Here is a 17,839-nt window from a genome sequence, read left to right as displayed (position 1 = left end):
CATCTCAACGAGTTCTATCTGATCTTTGGCATGCTATGTTGGGTTGAGCTTACCAGGCTCAAAAAATCACATAAGCAGCAAAACCAGTAAAATATTTAACAACTTCCTCGATAGCTCGCAATTTATACGTTCTAACACACCTCAACGAGTTCTATCAGATCTTTGGCATGCTATGTAGGGTTGAGCTTACCAGGCTCAAAAAATCACATAAGCAGCAAAACCAGTAAAATATTCAACACCTTCCCCGACAGTTCTCAATTTATACGTTCTAACACAACTCAACGAGTTCTATCTGATCTTTGGCATGCTATGTTGGGTTGAGCTTACCAGGCTCAAAAAATCACATAAGCAGCAAAACCAGTAAAATATTCAACAACTTCCTCGATAGCTCGCAATTTATACGTTCTAACACACCTCAACGAGTTCTGTCTGATCTTTGGCATGCTATGTTGGGTTGACCTTACCAGGCTCAAAAAATCACATAAGCAGCTAAACCAGTAAAATATTCAACAACTTCCTCGATAGCTCGCAATTTATACGTTCTAACACACCTCAACGAATTCTGTCTGATCTTTGGCATCTTTGTTGGGTTGAGCATACCAGGCTCAAAAAATCACATAAGCAGCAAAACCAGTAAAAATATTCAACAACTTCCTTGACAATTCGCAATTTATACGTTTTCAATTGACCCAACTAGGTCCGATGGCTACTCCGCACCACCGACCAACCTATTCGAAAGTTGGATTTCAATTTTCAGTCGACCCAACTAGGTCCGATGGCCACTCCGCACCACCGACCAACCTATTCGAAAGTTGGATTTAAATTTTCAGTCGACCCAACTAGGTCCGATGGCTACTCCGCACCACCGACCAACCTATTCGAAAGTTGGATTTAAATTTTCAGTTGACCCAACTAGGTCCGATGGTTACTCCGCACCACCGACCAACCTATTCGAAAGTTGGATTTAAATTTTCAGTTGACCCAACTAGGTCCGATGGCTACTCCGCACCACCGACCAACCTATTCGAAAGTTGGATTTAAATTTTCAGTCGACCCAACTAGGTCCGATGGCTACTCCGCACCACCGACCAACCTATTCGAAAGTTGGATTTAAATTTTCAGTTGCCCCATATGTGCTTTTCCAACAACTTCTATTACAGTTCACAATTTATACGTTCTAGCACACCCCAAGCAACCAAAAGTTCGGATTCAACTTGAAGAACGAACTCAGAAGTTCAAGTTCGGTTCAATTCCGGTTTCGTTGAACTTAATTCTCCAAAAAGTTACTCTTGTATTGTTTATGAACTTGGAAGTACATGTACAAGTTTTTAACATCTCTTCAAAACGACATTCAAGTCGACAAAAAGGTTCAAAAAGAACTTATGTTGAACTTTAAAACAGAGTTCAATCAAATATTAACCGAACTCATTTAGACATATTTCAACTACTTGAAATCATCCGTTCCGAACTTGTTTCGAACTTGTTTTGAACTTACTACTCAAAGTTCGGATAAATATTAACCGTACCAAAAGTGAACTTCACTTGAACTTCGGCGACAACGGGGCCGGGGAGAAGTTCTCATTCAATTAAATCACTCGGAAATCGAGCCCAGCAGCCACAGCGTGTGTTTATTTCACAAGTACACTTTGTTCCACTATAATATTTCAACGTACTTACTTGTAATCAACGTAAAGGATCTGTATTGTGTGGCTCAAAGGCTGCCCCCGCAGCGGACAACTGTATCCCCCAGGATTCCGCCGAGGGTTTTTCGGCTGCACACAAAAATTTTCCAGTTTTGCTGGATGTTTTCACACCCGTCTCACTTGTCGCTGCAGCGCACCGGTAATCGACGCAATCGTAGTCACTGGAAACCAAGCTGAAAACTTGTAATCTTTTCTTAAAGTCGATACAGTGGCCCTAATTTATTGCTTTGCACTGCGAACCACAACAAACTGAAAATGTCAAACTGTGTAAGTTCACAAGAAGTTCCACGTGAACTTCTTTCGAACTTTCGACTTCAAAAAGTATTCCAAGTTCAGAAAAAGTTCACATGCGAACCAGATTGAGCTCTACTAAATGATATCAGCACATTGAGTAAAATCCCACAGTGCCTAACAACACATACATGGAGTAGTGGTTAGGCACCGACTTTCAACGAGGAGAACCCGAGTTCAAATCTCAGTAAGTAAAAAACATCAAACATTATTTCAAGGTGTATTAGTCAATTTGGATTCCACATGAACTAATGTTTCTTAATAATAAATTACTTTTGAGGACTAAACACATTTTTTTCATTTTTTCGAAGTTTATTTTGAAGCTGAATAGCGTTCCTTTCAGCGACACAAGTGTACTTTTTGTGAACTCAAGTTCGGTTAATTACTTAAAAAGTGAGCTGAATAGAATGCTATTCATCTTCCTTCGAATAGCTGATTAAGCCCAAACATGCTATTTTATCCGAACTTTTGGTTGCTTGGGACTTCACCGAATTATGTCTGATCTTGGGCATCCTATGTTGGATTAAACCTACCAGGCTCAAAACCACATGAGCAGCAAAACTCACGTTACGTGAACAATAAAATTATAAATACAATTACAAAACCATAAAATATTCGCATCACCGACCAGCTTACACCTGAGTTGGATTTTGAATGTTCAGTCGACCCATACATGCCTTCCAATCAATTTTCATAACCAAGTTCATTGCAAGTTCAAAATTAATAGACCTGTCTGTAATTCCATTTTTTTAGCGCGTACACTAAGCCATTTTGAGATTTAGTACTTTCATCGAATCTATCACGAACTATTAAACTTAAATTCTCTATCCAACTAGGTCTAACTGCCGACCAACCATACTGACTTTTTTCTATTGTCCCAATAAGCTCTTCTTAATTACCTCCTCGAAGGTGCAATCTTCCACTTCACTATCTGAAGCTCTATTAGGCGTTGATTAGGCGACAAAGATCAATACCCATGTTCACGCTGTATTTGGTCCCTTACAATCTACAAATGAGCAAATATTATTGTATTTTTCCTGTTCGATCATCATGTGTTGGGAACGTTGTATCTCTTTGTTTTCACCCAAAAACCAATCCCTTTTCTTTTGTTAAAAAAAAAACGTTGAAAAAATATAACAACCGTAGCCAACTTTGAAGTTCGTATCAGTTCATAAAATGTAATGATAATTTTGCGAATATCAATACAGTAATCATGTCCAAAACGCGTAAAATACCATTTATGCAACACTTCCACCTATGCGTTTCGCTTTGCGACAGATTGCCAATCAGCCTCCCTCCATAGTGCCAACCTAATGCCAATCACATCGTTGCGTCAGCCAGCCAAGCAATAAACCATTTTACAAGCCGATTCGGATCAGCTGATCAGCTGATCGCTTATTTCATGAATGAAAACTTGACAGGAAGTGCCGTACTAGCAAGAAGTATAATATCAATATCAACACTGTTGTCATTTGATCTAATGTGTTATTGTGCGAACCCTGGTACGAACTTACGACCTGTCCTGTTCATCATCCCTACAAAGTTTGCACGTCAGTAGTCTACAAAACCTGATGATTACATACCTGTTAGAGCACCTTTAGCGGTGCGCTTTTTGTACCCCGTTTGGCACCGCACCATCATAGCAGCAAACTCCACCGGTTAAATCCTTTTCGCATCTGCAACTTCGCACGTCCGTAAAAGCTGCGACCTCGATTTAGAGCTGCGACAACAATAAAACAATACCGACAAAATAATCACCTCACACTACACCATACACTGAACCCATCAACCACAGATCAAGAGCAACGCTTCCAAAACAAATTCAATTATTTTTCTCTTCCACCCAACACGCACAATTACAATATCAATCTAACTAATTGATTCCGCCTCCGCACTGCACAAAATAAACAACCATTCGAGAGTCATCATGTTTCAGAAGGTGACAACGATGATGATGATTCCAACTGGAAAATAGTGCCGGATTGAGTGCCGACAGCAGCGATTCTTCTTCTTGTTGTCGTGGCCGAAAAAAATCAGACCGCTGGTATCGCACACAAGCCATCTATTTCAAAATACATTTTTTCATCGTAAAATACCCGCATAACCAAATACTGTTTGTGTTAATCTCCACACAGTATGTCTCCTTTATCAGTTACTGTTACTGTACCACGTACAGGTGTTTCGCTGTTGAAAATATGGATCTCGAAGCATCCGATCATAAAGAACGGTCTGTGAAGACCATACCAAGTTGTAACAATTTGTCATATTGTGCAGAAATTATTGAACAGTATAGTGCCGAAAACTCAAGCGGCATGGTGGCAATGCAGAATGACCTTTTCTCAAACGGTTTGCGAGTTTTTTTGCAACACACTTACACATGTGCATTTCACTGTACGCCACTTAAATTCAACAGTTTCTCAAATAGTAGCTTTCATTAGTATCTGTACCGATCGCACTTTTCAGTTTGCATTCAGAAGAAAAAAAGCAAAATCTTTCGCCCGCGAGCTGAGTGAATAACAAAATAAAAACTTGCCTCGGAAAATAGTTTGGAGCTCTTGGAATGGTCTGGATGGAACTAGGGTAAGTTTTGAATGACAATTATTTTTGTGCTTTATCTCATCGGATAATAATTGTTTTGCAGGATGCCGGAAGTTCAAAGTCAATTACCAGGAATCTGATCCGGCCTGACTGTGCGAGATGTCTCGCAAAAGATATTCGCCCTGCTGGGGGCGGAAATTGAATGCTTCTCATGATTCAAAATCTGCTCTTACCACAGAAATCTCCAGTAAATCAGTTATTCGCCATAGGTATTATCGAGCCCAACATGGGGCGTTAAATTTGCTTAATAAAAAGAATATCAATGAACACATAAACGCTTTTATTTTCAAATAGTTTAAATATAGCCGAGCCATATATTATAAACTTAAAATACAATGCAAGACCATAAATGAATAGTAACCCAAACAGTGTTCGTTTTTCTTCTAGATTTATTGTTAAACTGATCTATAACCATTTGTTATGCAGTGAAATGCCTGAAAAACTGGATAATATATTGACCATATCCTTTACTGTAAAGCGAAAAATTTGTTCGAGAAAACGAGCGATTTTTTATGGTAACCAATCTTAACCGCCTATTCCACATACTGTAAATTGGCGGATTACCGTTTGTCAAACTGGCAAATCTGTTCATGGTATGGTTCGCTTACTGTTATCTCCGATAGTATGAGAAACAGTTCAATGACAATTGCTAATGGTCATCTACAGTATGATAAACGCTGCATTTACAGTTTGTGATTATGCGGGTAATTAGTCTGAATTATTTTATTTCTAGAAAATCACATAAAGTATTTATTTGTGATGACATATAAAATTCAATAGCTTTACCTTTAAAATTAAAAAAAATACAGACCTTTATTATTTATGTGCATTGCATGTAGAAACCAGGCTTGACAGAAACTCACTCGCGAGAAAATGAGGAAGCGACTTTGGCGTTTTTCTGAGGAGGTAAAATAAAACTCTGAAATCACAACGCAAATACTCAACAGCACCGAGCGCGAGCTTGCCGCGCAGCGAGGAGTTCGTCCAACACTCATAATTGCTTGTTGTGTTTCTCACGTCCACTCACACTCAAAAAGCTCTCGCGAGTTCCACTCCCATACAAAGAAAGACTCTCGAGGCGAAAATCGCACTCAAAAACCCGAAATAATCATCGGCTCTTTTTTTGTTCCCCTCTTCCTCGCTCAGTTTTTATTGCCTCTCTGTTTGGAATTCGTTCGCTCCCTCGCGACGAGGCAAAAGCAAAACACCGCTCTAGAGCATGTTGCAAAACTCTTTTGATTTCGAGGAGGATTATCAAGCCTGGTAGAAACTAAGATGAGCTAGAAATCTGGTTCTACGTGTAAGGCCAGTGAAATTTATGTGCAAAGCTTGATTGCAAAAATCTATGTGCGCGGCATTTACAAACTAGATGCGAATTATTTTTAGTGTAGCTGTCACGTCGGTTCGTCGGTGCTAACAGGCCACCCTGTAACAACTTTGGTGAGAAAAAAGGAGAGAAAGTCGAATCCAAGAGTTGTTAGATGGATGATAATCAAAAGAAAAGCGAGGAAGAATCTGGTGAATCACACACCACGTGCTAATCTGTGACATTTCTCAACATCAGAATGCTGTCAGACGCCGGTTGCACTTATCGTCACGCTTCTCAACTGTCACACTTTCATACTGTGCAGTTTGATTTGGTGTGAATAGGGTCTTGTATCATTTGGGCACTTGTCGCTATAACCAGGGGGTGCGACACTGTAATCTTTTTGGAATCAGTTCAAAAGATTCGAAAAGATTCAAAATGATTCGGCGGGATTAATATCAAAACGAACACCTGACAAATATAAACAAAAAAGGATCATTTCATTCAGTGTTTGTTTTGGTTTTTAAGAGCGCAGGTCGTTGAGAGGTTGAGGGAAACGAGGGAAACCCTTTTGATGAGAAATTGAAGGTAGTTAAATATTTAATTTACGCTCGAATTTACAACTAATTCTAAAATTACTAGTTTTATATTTCAGATGCGGAAAAAAGTATCCGGGTTTCAATGCGGCATTACTACCGCGGTCGCGCCCTTCCACACACAAAAGTTTAACGTGATTCTGCCTCTACCGACAATCATAGGCGCCAACTTAGGGGGGGCAAGCATAGGTTTGCCCCCCCAATATTTGACGATTTTTAAATTTTCCCATACAAAAAATCAGCAAAAACAGGCTCTGCCCCCCCAATAATTTGACCAAGTTGGCGCGTCTGCCGACAATCAATCCATGCAAAAGTGCATCGCGCGCGGCGAATCAAGTCCGTCCGTCGTCAACATTTTCTCCGCCGCCACTAGCCGAGAAGGTCCGACATCTAAAATTACCGAATTGAAGTAAGATGTCGGAAATGCAAAAAGGGAGTGTATCAGTCAAAACAACCACGGATCAAGCAAAAGGAGATACATGCCGCAAAACCCGGAAAACGAGGAGCTCACGCGCGTCGAAGGCGGATCAGTAAAACGGTGAAACGTTGACCAAACTTTAAGCAACATACCTACAAATCATGGGGAATATGCCCGCATCACTCCGGAGGTGACCTGTAGTTTTCCTGTTGTTATTAAGGCATCCATGTATTATGACCAGCCCAACAGTTTCTGCCGTAATCAGCTTCACAATAGCCATCCAATATGATAGAATAAATTAATGATTTCACACATAATTAAATTTTAATGTATGAAACCACTTTTGTTTGAAAGAAACACTCAGGCTTATTCTGCGCGGCGTGTGAGGTGAGACGAGTCGAATGAGGTGACAAAAGTCGACTCGCCCCATTTGATTTACATTAGTCGTCTCACGTCACGTGAGACGAAACCGTCCGTCTCACCTCACACGCCTCTACCCATTCCATTTAGCGCACTTACTGCATTAGGATAAGCTCAGAAAGAATTGAACCTTCTACACGACAAGATCTGTTTAGTAGGAGGAATAACTATGAGGATCAATCCGTTTTAAACGTAGATGCGTTTTGCTTCACCAACAAGTAGAGAGGACTTGGTGAACCTTCTACACGACAAGATCTGTTCAGTAAGAGGAATAACTATGAGGATCAATCCGTTTTCAACGTAGATGTGTTTTGCTTCACCAACAACTAGAGAGGACTTGGTGAACCTTCTACACAAGATCTGTTCAGTAGGAGGAATAACTGTGAGGATCAATCCGTTTTAAACGTAGATGTGTTTTGCTTCACCAACATTTAGAGAGGACTTGGTGAACCTTCTACACTAGATCTGTTCAGTAAGAGGAATAACTATGAGGATCAATCCGTTTTAAACGTAGATGTGTTTTGCTTCACCAACATTTAGAGAGGACTTGGTGAACCTTCTACACGACAAGATCTGTTCAGTAAGAGGAATAACTATGAGAATCAATCCGTTTTAAACGTAGATGCGTTTTGCTTCACCAACAAGTAGAGAGGACTTGGTGAACCTTCTACACGAGATCTGTTCAGTAGGAGGAATAACTGTGAGGATCAATCCGTTTTAAACGTAGACGTGTTTTGCTTCACCAACAAGTAGAGAGGACTTGGTGAGCCTTCTACACGACAAGATCTGTTCAGTAGGAGGAATAACTATGAGGATCAATCCGTTTTCAACGTAGATGTGTTTTGCTTCACCAACATTTAGAGAGGACTTGGTGAACCTTCTACACGACAAGATCTGTTCAGTAAGAGGAATAACTATGAGGATCAATCCGTTTTCAACGTAGATGTGTTTTGCTTCACCAACAACTAGAGAGGACTTGGTGAACCTTCTACACAAGATCTGTTCAGTAGGAGGAATAACTCAGGCTTATTCTGCGCGGCGTGTGAGGTGAGACGGACGGTTTCGTCTCACGTGACGTGAGACGACTAATGTAAATTAAATGGGGCGAGTCGACTTTTGTCACCTCATTCGACTCGTCTCACCTCACACGCCGCGCAGAATAAGCCTGACTGTGAGGATCAATCCGTTTTAAACGTAGATGTGTTTTGCTTCACCAACATTTAGAGAGGACTTGGTGAACCTTCTATACGACAAGATCTGTTCAGTAAGAGGAATAACTATGAGAATCAATCCGTTTTAAACGTAGATGCGTTTTGCTTCACCAACAAGTAGAGAGGACTTGGTGAACCTTCTACACGACAAGATCTGTTCAGTAAGAGGAATAACTATGAGAATCAATCCGTTTTCAACGTAGATGTGTTTTGCTTCACCAACAACTAGAGAGGACTTGGTGAACCTTCTACACGACAAGATCTGTTCAGTAGGAGGAATAACTATGAGGATCAATCCGTTTTCAACGTAGATGTGTTTTGCTTCACCAACATTTAGAGAGAACTTGAAGAACCTTCTATACGACAAGATCTGTTAAGTAAGAGGAATAACTATGAGAATCAATCCGTTTTAAACGTAGATGTGTTTTGCTTCACCAACATTTAGAGAGAACTTGGTGAACCTTCTATACGACAAGATCTGTTCAGTAAGAGGAATAACTATGAGAATCAATCCGTTTTCAACGTAGATGTGTTTTGCTTCACCAACAACTAGAGAGGACTTGGTGAACCTTCTACACGACAAGATCTGTTCAGTAGGAGGAATAACTATGAGGATCAATCCGTTTTCAACGTAGATGTGTTTTGCTTCACCAACAACTAGAGAGGACTTGGTGAACCTTCTACACGAGATCTGTTCAGTAGGAGGAATAACTGTGAGGATCAATCCGTTTTAAACGTAGATGTGTTTTGCTTCACCAACATTTAGAGAGGACTTGGTGAACCTTCTACACGGCAAGATCTGTTCAGTAAGAGGAATAACTATGAGAATCAATCCGTTTTAAACGTAGATGCGTTTTGCTTCACCAACAAGTAGAGAGGACTTGGTGAACCTTCTACACGACAAGATCTGTTCAGTAAGAGGAATAACTATGAGAATCAATCCGTTTTCAACGTAGATGTGTTTTGCTTCACCAACAACTAGAGAGGACTTGGTGAACCTTCTACACAAGATCTGTTCAGTAGGAGGAATAACTGTGAGGATCAATCCGTTTTAAACGTAGATGTGTTTTGCTTCACCAACATTTAGAGAGGACTTGGTGAACCTTCTACACGACAAGATCTGTTCAGTAAGAGGAATAACTATGAGAATCAATCCGTTGTAAACGTAGATGCGTTTTGCTTCACCAACAACTAGAGAGGACTTGGTGAACCTTCTACACGAGATCTGTTCAGTAGGAGGAATAACTGTGAGGATCAATCCGTTTTAAACGTAGACGTGTTTTGCTTCACCAACAAGTAGAGAGGACTTGGTGAACCTTCTACACGACAAGATCTGTTCAGTAGGAGGAATAACTATGAGGATCAATCCGTTTTCAACGTAGATGTGTTTTGCTTCACCAACATTTAGAGAGAACTTGGTGAACCTTCTATACGACAAGATCTGTTAAGTAAGAGGAATAACTATGAGAATCAATCCGTTTTAAACGTAGATGTGTTTTGCTTCACCAACATTTAGAGAGAACTTGGTGAACCTTCTATACGACAAGATCTGTTCAGTAAGAGGAATAACTATGAGAATCAATCCGTTTTCAACGTAGATGTGTTTTGCTTCACCAACAACTAGAGAGGACTTGGTGAACCTTCTACACGACAAGATCTGTTCAGTAGGAGGAATAACTATGAGGATCAATCCGTTTTCAACGTAGATGTGTTTTGCTTCACCAACATTTAGAGAGAACTTGGTGAACCTTCTATACGACAAGATCTGTTAAGTAAGAGGAATAACTATGAGAATCAATCCGTTTTAAACGTAGATGCGTTTTGCTTCACCAACAAGTAGAGAGGACTTGGTGAACCTTCTACACAAGATCTGTTCAGTAAGAGGAATAACTATGAGAATCAATCCGTTTTCAACGTAGATGTGTTTTGCTTCACCAACATTTAGAGAGAACTTGGTGAACCTTCTATACGACAAGATCTGTTCAGTAAGAGGAATAACTATGAGAATCAATCCGTTTTAAACGTAGATGCGTTTTGCTTCACCAACAAGTAGAGAGGACTTGGTGAACCTTCTACACGACAAGATCTGTTCAGTAAGAGGAATAACTATGAGGATCAATCCGTTTTAAACGTAGATGCGTTTTGCTTCATCAACATTTAGAGAGGACTTGGTGAACCTTCTACACGACAAGATCTGTTCAGTAGGAGGAATAACTATGAGGATCAATCCGTTTTAAACGTAGATGCGTTTTGCTTCACCAACATTTAGAGAGAACTTGGTGAACCTTCTACACGACAAGATCTGTTCAGTAGGAGGAATAACTATGAGGATCAATCCGTTTTAAACGTAGATGCGTTTTGCTTCACCAACAAGTAGAGAGGACTTGGTGAACCTTCTACACAAGATCTGTTCAGTAAGAGGAATAACTATGAGAATCAATCCGTTTTCAACGTAGATGTGTTTTGCTTCACCAACAACTAGAGAGGACTTGGGGAACCTTCCACACGACAAGATCTGTTCAATAGGAGGAATAATTATTGTGCGTCACCAAGCGACTTCAGAGGACTTGGTGAACCTTATTAACGACAAGCTCTGACTACTAGGAGGAATAACTGTAAAGATAATTTATCTATTTGTTGTAGGTAGATGTAGTATGGTGCACCACCAAGGTTTTTCAGAGGACTTGGTGAACGTTATTAACGACAAGCTTTGACTACTCGGAAGAACGACTGCAAAGAGATTTTATCTACTTTTTGAAGAAGGTGTATTATGCGTCACCAAGCGACTTCAGAGGACTTGGTGTACCTTATTAACGACAAGCTCTGACTACTAGGAAGAATAACTGCGTAGAAGCTTGGTGAACCTTCTTAGCAATATAATTAAGAATAATATCAAGAAATTTTTTTGTCGTTTTCAAAGAATAAGTTTGTTGATTACCTTCATGTAACATTAAACGTTTACCGATTAAACTAGGTAAATTAATTCAAGTTTATATACTTACCCGCATGATGTATGATGTCCTCTGGTGGTTTACGATCAGACTTCAGACTGCCGATATTCTGATTAATTATTTCAATTGTTGACCTTCTATCCTATACAATATAGTAAAGAACTGTTCAATTTATAAAACGGGTAACGATTTTCAACAAAATCTTTATCAGTTTTTTGCACAAATTTGAATTGCTTTTCTACAATTTAGGTAAAAGACAACATTATACAAAACGTTATTATGTAACTGAAGCAGTTTTCGTTAAACACTACTAAACATTAATTTCTCGAGATTCTACATGACTGAATTTATGATTTTTTTTTTATTTTTCAATCTTCTTATATTTTGCAAGAATGTTTATCAATAATACTACTGGAGCAAAACACATATGTACTTTCTTATGAAATTATGGTTTTTTTAACTAAGCCATGTGGAAATTATACTTACAATTTTATTTTAAGTTCAGCTTTTAGTACCTGATACTTTGTCACATTTCTATGTGATTATAGACTTTAAATAAAATGATCTTAACAACAGATCAAGGCTGGTTAAATTTTAATTGTGTCTTATTTTCATAGCCTTGCAAACATGTCCGTTTTATAAATTAAAGTCCTTATTTATTTTTGAACACTACGAGTTGCAAGAGGTGAAGGTGAGAATTGTGCTATTTTTTCTGAACGCCAGTTTCCTGAATGCTTCATTTTCCCGTTCTTGTTCATAATCCTATTGAAAGTAAACCGACCATAAACTGAAAAGTTATTAGGGACAATGCAATTATGAAGAGTACACACAGCAATGAAAAGAATGAGTAATATTGTTACTCTTTATTCAGCAGTTATTTTTTAAGGCCTGAAGAGCATAAAGTCACCGATGAAGATGAAAGTTACCGCCTATAGAATGAAGAAGGGTACATAACATATAATTCTGGAAATTGAATCACTCTAAGGAAAGTGCCATTCTGGGAATCGGTGTTCGGAAAAACGATATTCGGAGAGCCGACATTCTGAGAATAATAGCACAACTGAAGGGTCCGGCTTGATTCAATAAAATACCCGTTGCTAATAAGAATCCCGATGTGATTTCGGATGACTTAGAGAGTAGAACAAAACACCCCACCCACCAATTGTTTAATTAATATTACACGAAAGCAAAAAAAAAAACATACAAAGCATTTAACAGATGATATCGGTGAAGTAACAGCTCCAGGTGCTAGCTAGCCATAGCTGACAGAAGTGCCTGAAACGGATGTTTAAAACGAGCATACAGATTTTGGTTAACCCTTTATAAGGCCGAGAAAACTAGAAGAGTTGTCAAAGTATACTATTATGGAAATAATTATACAAATGATAACATGTACAAAACAATTTTTGTTTGATAGAAACTCTCAAAAATCTAGGTGGCAATATAGTTGCCACTGCCCGTTTAGGCCACCAGCGCTGGTGGAAATATTCTTGCCACTGCCCGTTTACGGTACTTTTCTTCTTTTGAATTCGCCAAAAAGCCAGAAAAGATATTTTAGAGTGGATTAGGGCTTAACCCATAATATGAATTGTGTAGTTCAGCTCATATCAACCCATAATTTGATTATTTCTTAAAATATTTACCAAATCTATAGTTTTACAATAAGTTTGAGCTAACTTTCTTCACGCGGTCAAATTTGGCCTTTTTTGAGATTATAAATGGATCCCAAATTGTTAAGCTTATTTAGTACCAAAAAATACCAGGCGTTGTTAGTAATCCCAATTTTGCGTAAACCAAAAAAGAAGTTCAAAATAAATTGTTATAAAACAGAACACAATAAAAACAGTAGGTGGCAATATGGTTGCCACTGCCTTATAAAGGGTTAAACACCAATAGTTTATTAGGAATGTGTTGGCATCAACATGTAAAAAGAGAATAATACCTTTTTTTGTTAGGTCTGAATAAAATCGGAACCTCTACCACCTTCTACACTAAGGTTATAAGTACACACAGGGTCAAATATTTGACAAGGAATGAACTTACGTTGCGTTGCGTGGTAACGGAGTAATTCGTAAATTGCTACCGGAAGTTGCCATGTTATAAACCCTAATACCCTTATTCCAGTTACTTATGGATAGATATTTGGGAACGAACAGCTATTGAATTGTAGGTTGAAGTTACATGGATTAAATTCATAATGATAAAATCTATCCTTTATCGACGGGAAAAATACAAAATATATCCACTTTGAGCCAGGGATAGGGTGCGACTCAAAACTCTTTACGTGCCGCACAGTCTGCTACGAGACAGCACAACAAACTAGAAGGAGACGAGTACGCGCAATCGGTTGTGTGTTGCTCGCTTACTTTGCCGCGCGCTGGAGCTCTCCTGTCTCTCACGCTCTGTCGTATGCACTCCCTCGGTGCTTGTCTCCGTGCTTGGCACTTGGCTTGATACTACGCACGATTGGAAGAATTTCGAATCAAACGACCCATCACTTGTCAACCCTTGACAAGCTTAACAACTTTGCCGAAAACACACACTCTTCAATTAATTTATTAATTGATTTTTTCTGTTTGGAGACAAGCGCAGTCCCAAGCACCGTGCATTACTCCCTGCGCCGTAGAGCTAGTGCTGCGATTGTCTCTCGCACAATTACGAAAGCTCTCACTCATACGTCTCTTGTCTCTCGGCAAAACGGGAGACGAGCACTTGCGATTGTGTGAAGCACACGCTTTTTTCGCACCGCACGGTGCATGCCGCCAATCCCTGCTATGAGCATTTCATTCGTTTTTATCTGAAAGAACATTGTGTTCCTAATGATGAGATATTTGTTCCTAATGTTGCGGTATGCCATTGAATTCATATGGGATTTTGAAGGATAGGAACACTACCGCAACAATAGGAAAATAGCAGCAAAAATTTTAAGGTAAATATTTTTTTAAGTAGGTTATTGGACAAATCTTAAGCACACAAATGGTGCAATCCCATTTTTGAAGCATACATTTTCAAAGCTTTGTGGTAAACAATTTGCGCGGAATTTGGAACATTATTCAATACAAGTTCCCTTATACTACGCTATTATTTAAAAAAAAAAATAAGAAGTTCAATTCTCTTACAGCAATCATGATTACGCTAAGAAAATAAGTCTAAAAGAGACAAGCGTCTGCTTCATTAAGAAAAGTGTTTTGCTTACCTAGATTCATCCTTCAACAAAAATACTTATTAGACCGGTTGTCCTATACCGACTCGAGGCAAATTCCATGTACGAGGAGGACCTGCAAACATTTGGAGCGACGCTTGCTAATGGCGATCTTCGGCGATGTGCAGATGCAGAAAAACGGTGTGTGGCGGTGAAGGATGATCCCCAGGAGTCAAGAACTGAAAAGATACGATGGGCAGGGCATGTTGTGAGAATGCCGGATAACAAGCAAGAGCAGCGTGCAAGGTGGATGGACCTGGTGCAGAATGGTCTGGCAAATGTGGGTCGAAACCGAGGATGGAAGACAGCAGCCACTAACCGAGTGTTATGGCAAAGAATTGTTGGTCCATCTTTGATATAATAATAATGCAATGCTAAATAAATGAATGAATAATATACATACCTGCAGGTGGAGGTCGACGACTCCAAAAAGTTGATCCCCCCACACCCAATCACACCATTTATTCCGGTCAAACCTTGAAGTTTCCAATCAGCCTCCGGTGCGTTTCCCTGGCGTAGATGGTATCCGACCAACGTGGAGTGCTTTTATTTGGAGCACTCCTGCATGCCTAAAATAAATATTAATGTTAATTAGCTGCGAAATTTCTCATATTTTAATGAAAATACTTACATTTGGGTAGGTAATTGAAATACCCTCAAAATTGCCGTTCGTGTTTTTTTTTTTTACGTTTCGTAAACTTTGTCCGCGCGCGAATCTGGTCGCTTTGACAGGTGCTCCTAACACACTGAAGCAAAAGTTTCCTCACTTTTCAATATGATTTGATTTGGCGGGATTCGAAATGATCCCGAATGATTCAAAAAGATTCAAAAAAGATTAAACTCAAAATATCCGAGTGTCACCCCTTCGGCTATAACTAAGTCAATTTCAAACCGATTAATTTGGAATTTTGTATAGAGTTGGGCAAGTACAGTATCTAACTCTGTATAAAAATTCAAATCAATCGGTTTGAAATTGACTTAGTTATAGCAGCGGCGTCATGGTCGCGATTTTTTTCGCCGTCAAGTTCGCAGATTGTGAACAATCCTCGGTACCTAATCCTCGGTAACTTTACGTAATTAATGTTTAGTTCCTTACTGTCAGAGCTGTCAGATCGGTGTAACACGCTTAATATAATTTACACAAAAGGCAATTTACATGGAAAAAAATACACGGTAATGAATATTTATTGGGTACCAGACAGGACACAGAAAATTTAATGGTTTTCTTTGGTACATCGAGATCTTGAAATTAGTCTATGGTTATAGCGGCATGTGCCCAAAATAGGTACACCTGCCCAAATGGTACAATACCCTATTTAGTGCAATACTATTACAGAAAATCACTCCCATGCAACCTTCAAATTGATTTTTAAATAGGTTCTTGGGCACCAACTTAATTCATGGAAATTTGGATTTCGGCTCAGTTTGACATGCAGACAAGGGGTTGGAAACTCTGACACCTTGTGTTAAACACCCATTTCACACACCAGAAACACCTTTCGACACACTTCGATACCTTTCAGATGTGCTACCAAGATAATTTTTAAATTTTTCTGGAATCATTGGCCTGTCGATGTTTTTGTTTTTGTTGACTTAAATTCGCCGCAGTGCGAAACGCAAAAGTACTCATAGATCGTGCTTTCGAAAGAATACGTTCCACCCAAGGTTCCACCATCTCCCAATTACATGGGATGGGGAACAATGAGCCTCTGTACGAATTTGCCCTATCCTGCTCACTCCCACAGAAAATTTGAAAACAGCGCGCACAGTAAAAGTCACATTTGACATTTGACGCCAGATTCGTGCAGAGGCTCATTGCCGCCGGATTGCTCGGCACCGGGTACAGGAAGCAGCGCCGGACCGGGTGACTTTGCATTGGAGAGTTTCGACCCGCCGAGCTTGAAGGAGTCGATACAGCTATAGACGAAATCCACTTTCAGCACCATCATGGACCGGATGACGAAAATTGACAACTCTCCCGCCCCCACAGCAGCCCAAAACCAAAATAAAGGACGTCAGCCGACTGCTAGACGTTCAACTCCGGTGACATTGTTATCACCGAGGTTGGTTATTGTCGTCGCGGTTGAAACCCGAAGATTCTCCACACCCGGCAATCGATTTTTTTCAAAATCCATTCCTGAAACCTAACGTCGGACGAAGTGCGCTGGATGGCGGACCCGGCCCTCTATCCAGCGCACTGTGCCCGACGTACGCCCGACACACGGTTTAGGAGAAAATTCGATTTTCGCGTGTTAAAAATTCTGATTTTCAACTGTGCCTTAAAGGCCCGTTTAGACTATAGACACTATAGATTCCATAGTGGTTTCTGCTTTTGGTGGTGTTGCGTGTACGTACACGTTGCATTACACGAACACTACCTGAGTTACTGGTTGAAAATAGTAAACAAAAATCAGCTGTTCCCGGCAAAATCAAATGGGCATATTTTCAACCAGTAGATTTGCATTAGTGTTCGTGACGCCGGGCTGCGAAACCACTATAGACTCGCGGAGACATGGTTGAGCAATACGATTTTAGAGTGTATCGAGTGAATATGACGTCACGCAATCCATTGTCGCTATCGATATCATGACGTCATTCTCGCTTGGCTACACGAACTGACAGCTCGTTTGGCTACAGTTTCCTTCGTCTCCGCGAGTCTATGGTATCTATAGTGTCTATAGTTTAGACTATCTGATTTTTCGGTCTGATTCGAGCGATTTGAGTGACCTTTGTTTACGATTTCATACATTTTTTTCGAGCAGTCACTCAAATCAGACCGACAAATCCGATAGTCTAAACGGGCCTTAAGCAACCATCTGCACTCATGTCTGTGGTCTGTCTTGAAAGCAGAAATTTTCTCGGCAGGTGCTTCACTTTAGACGAGTTCGAGCTGTCAGACATCCAATTTTAGTACAGCAAAAAACCCTCACTCACACAATGACACGGAACTGTCATTCGGGTGTCAACTGCATCGCATCAACCCACACCAACCGCAACGCCCAGATGAACGACGAGTTTGATAATCGACCCAACATTTGCCAGATCGCTTTGGTTGTCAGGTCGGTGTTTGGACAACTTTGTAAATCGGCGGCTTTCGCTGAATCTTTAGCGAGCCAAAGTTTACGAGGCGTATCGGCTTGTCG

The 17,839-nt window shown here is 39.9% G+C and overlaps 1 long non-coding RNA gene across 1 annotated transcript; it reads right to left on the bottom strand.

The window, feature by feature from the left end:
- Positions 1 to 14,707: 14,707 nt before the first annotated feature.
- Positions 14,708 to 15,434, bottom strand: LOC134285162 (uncharacterized). The gene is made up of 3 exons (XR_009996185.1): positions 15,328 to 15,434; positions 15,100 to 15,265; positions 14,708 to 14,875 (listed from the first exon to the last, which is right to left on the bottom strand). It is a non-coding gene; the product is annotated as an uncharacterized LOC134285162 (long non-coding RNA).
- Positions 15,435 to 17,839: the final 2,405 nt, after the last annotated feature.

Source organism: Aedes albopictus, chromosome 1, assembly GCF_035046485.1.
Source record: "Aedes albopictus strain Foshan chromosome 1, AalbF5, whole genome shotgun sequence".
NCBI classification, from domain to species: Eukaryota; Metazoa; Arthropoda; class Insecta; order Diptera; family Culicidae; genus Aedes; species Aedes albopictus.
This window is presented reverse-complemented; position numbering and strand designations above follow the sequence as displayed.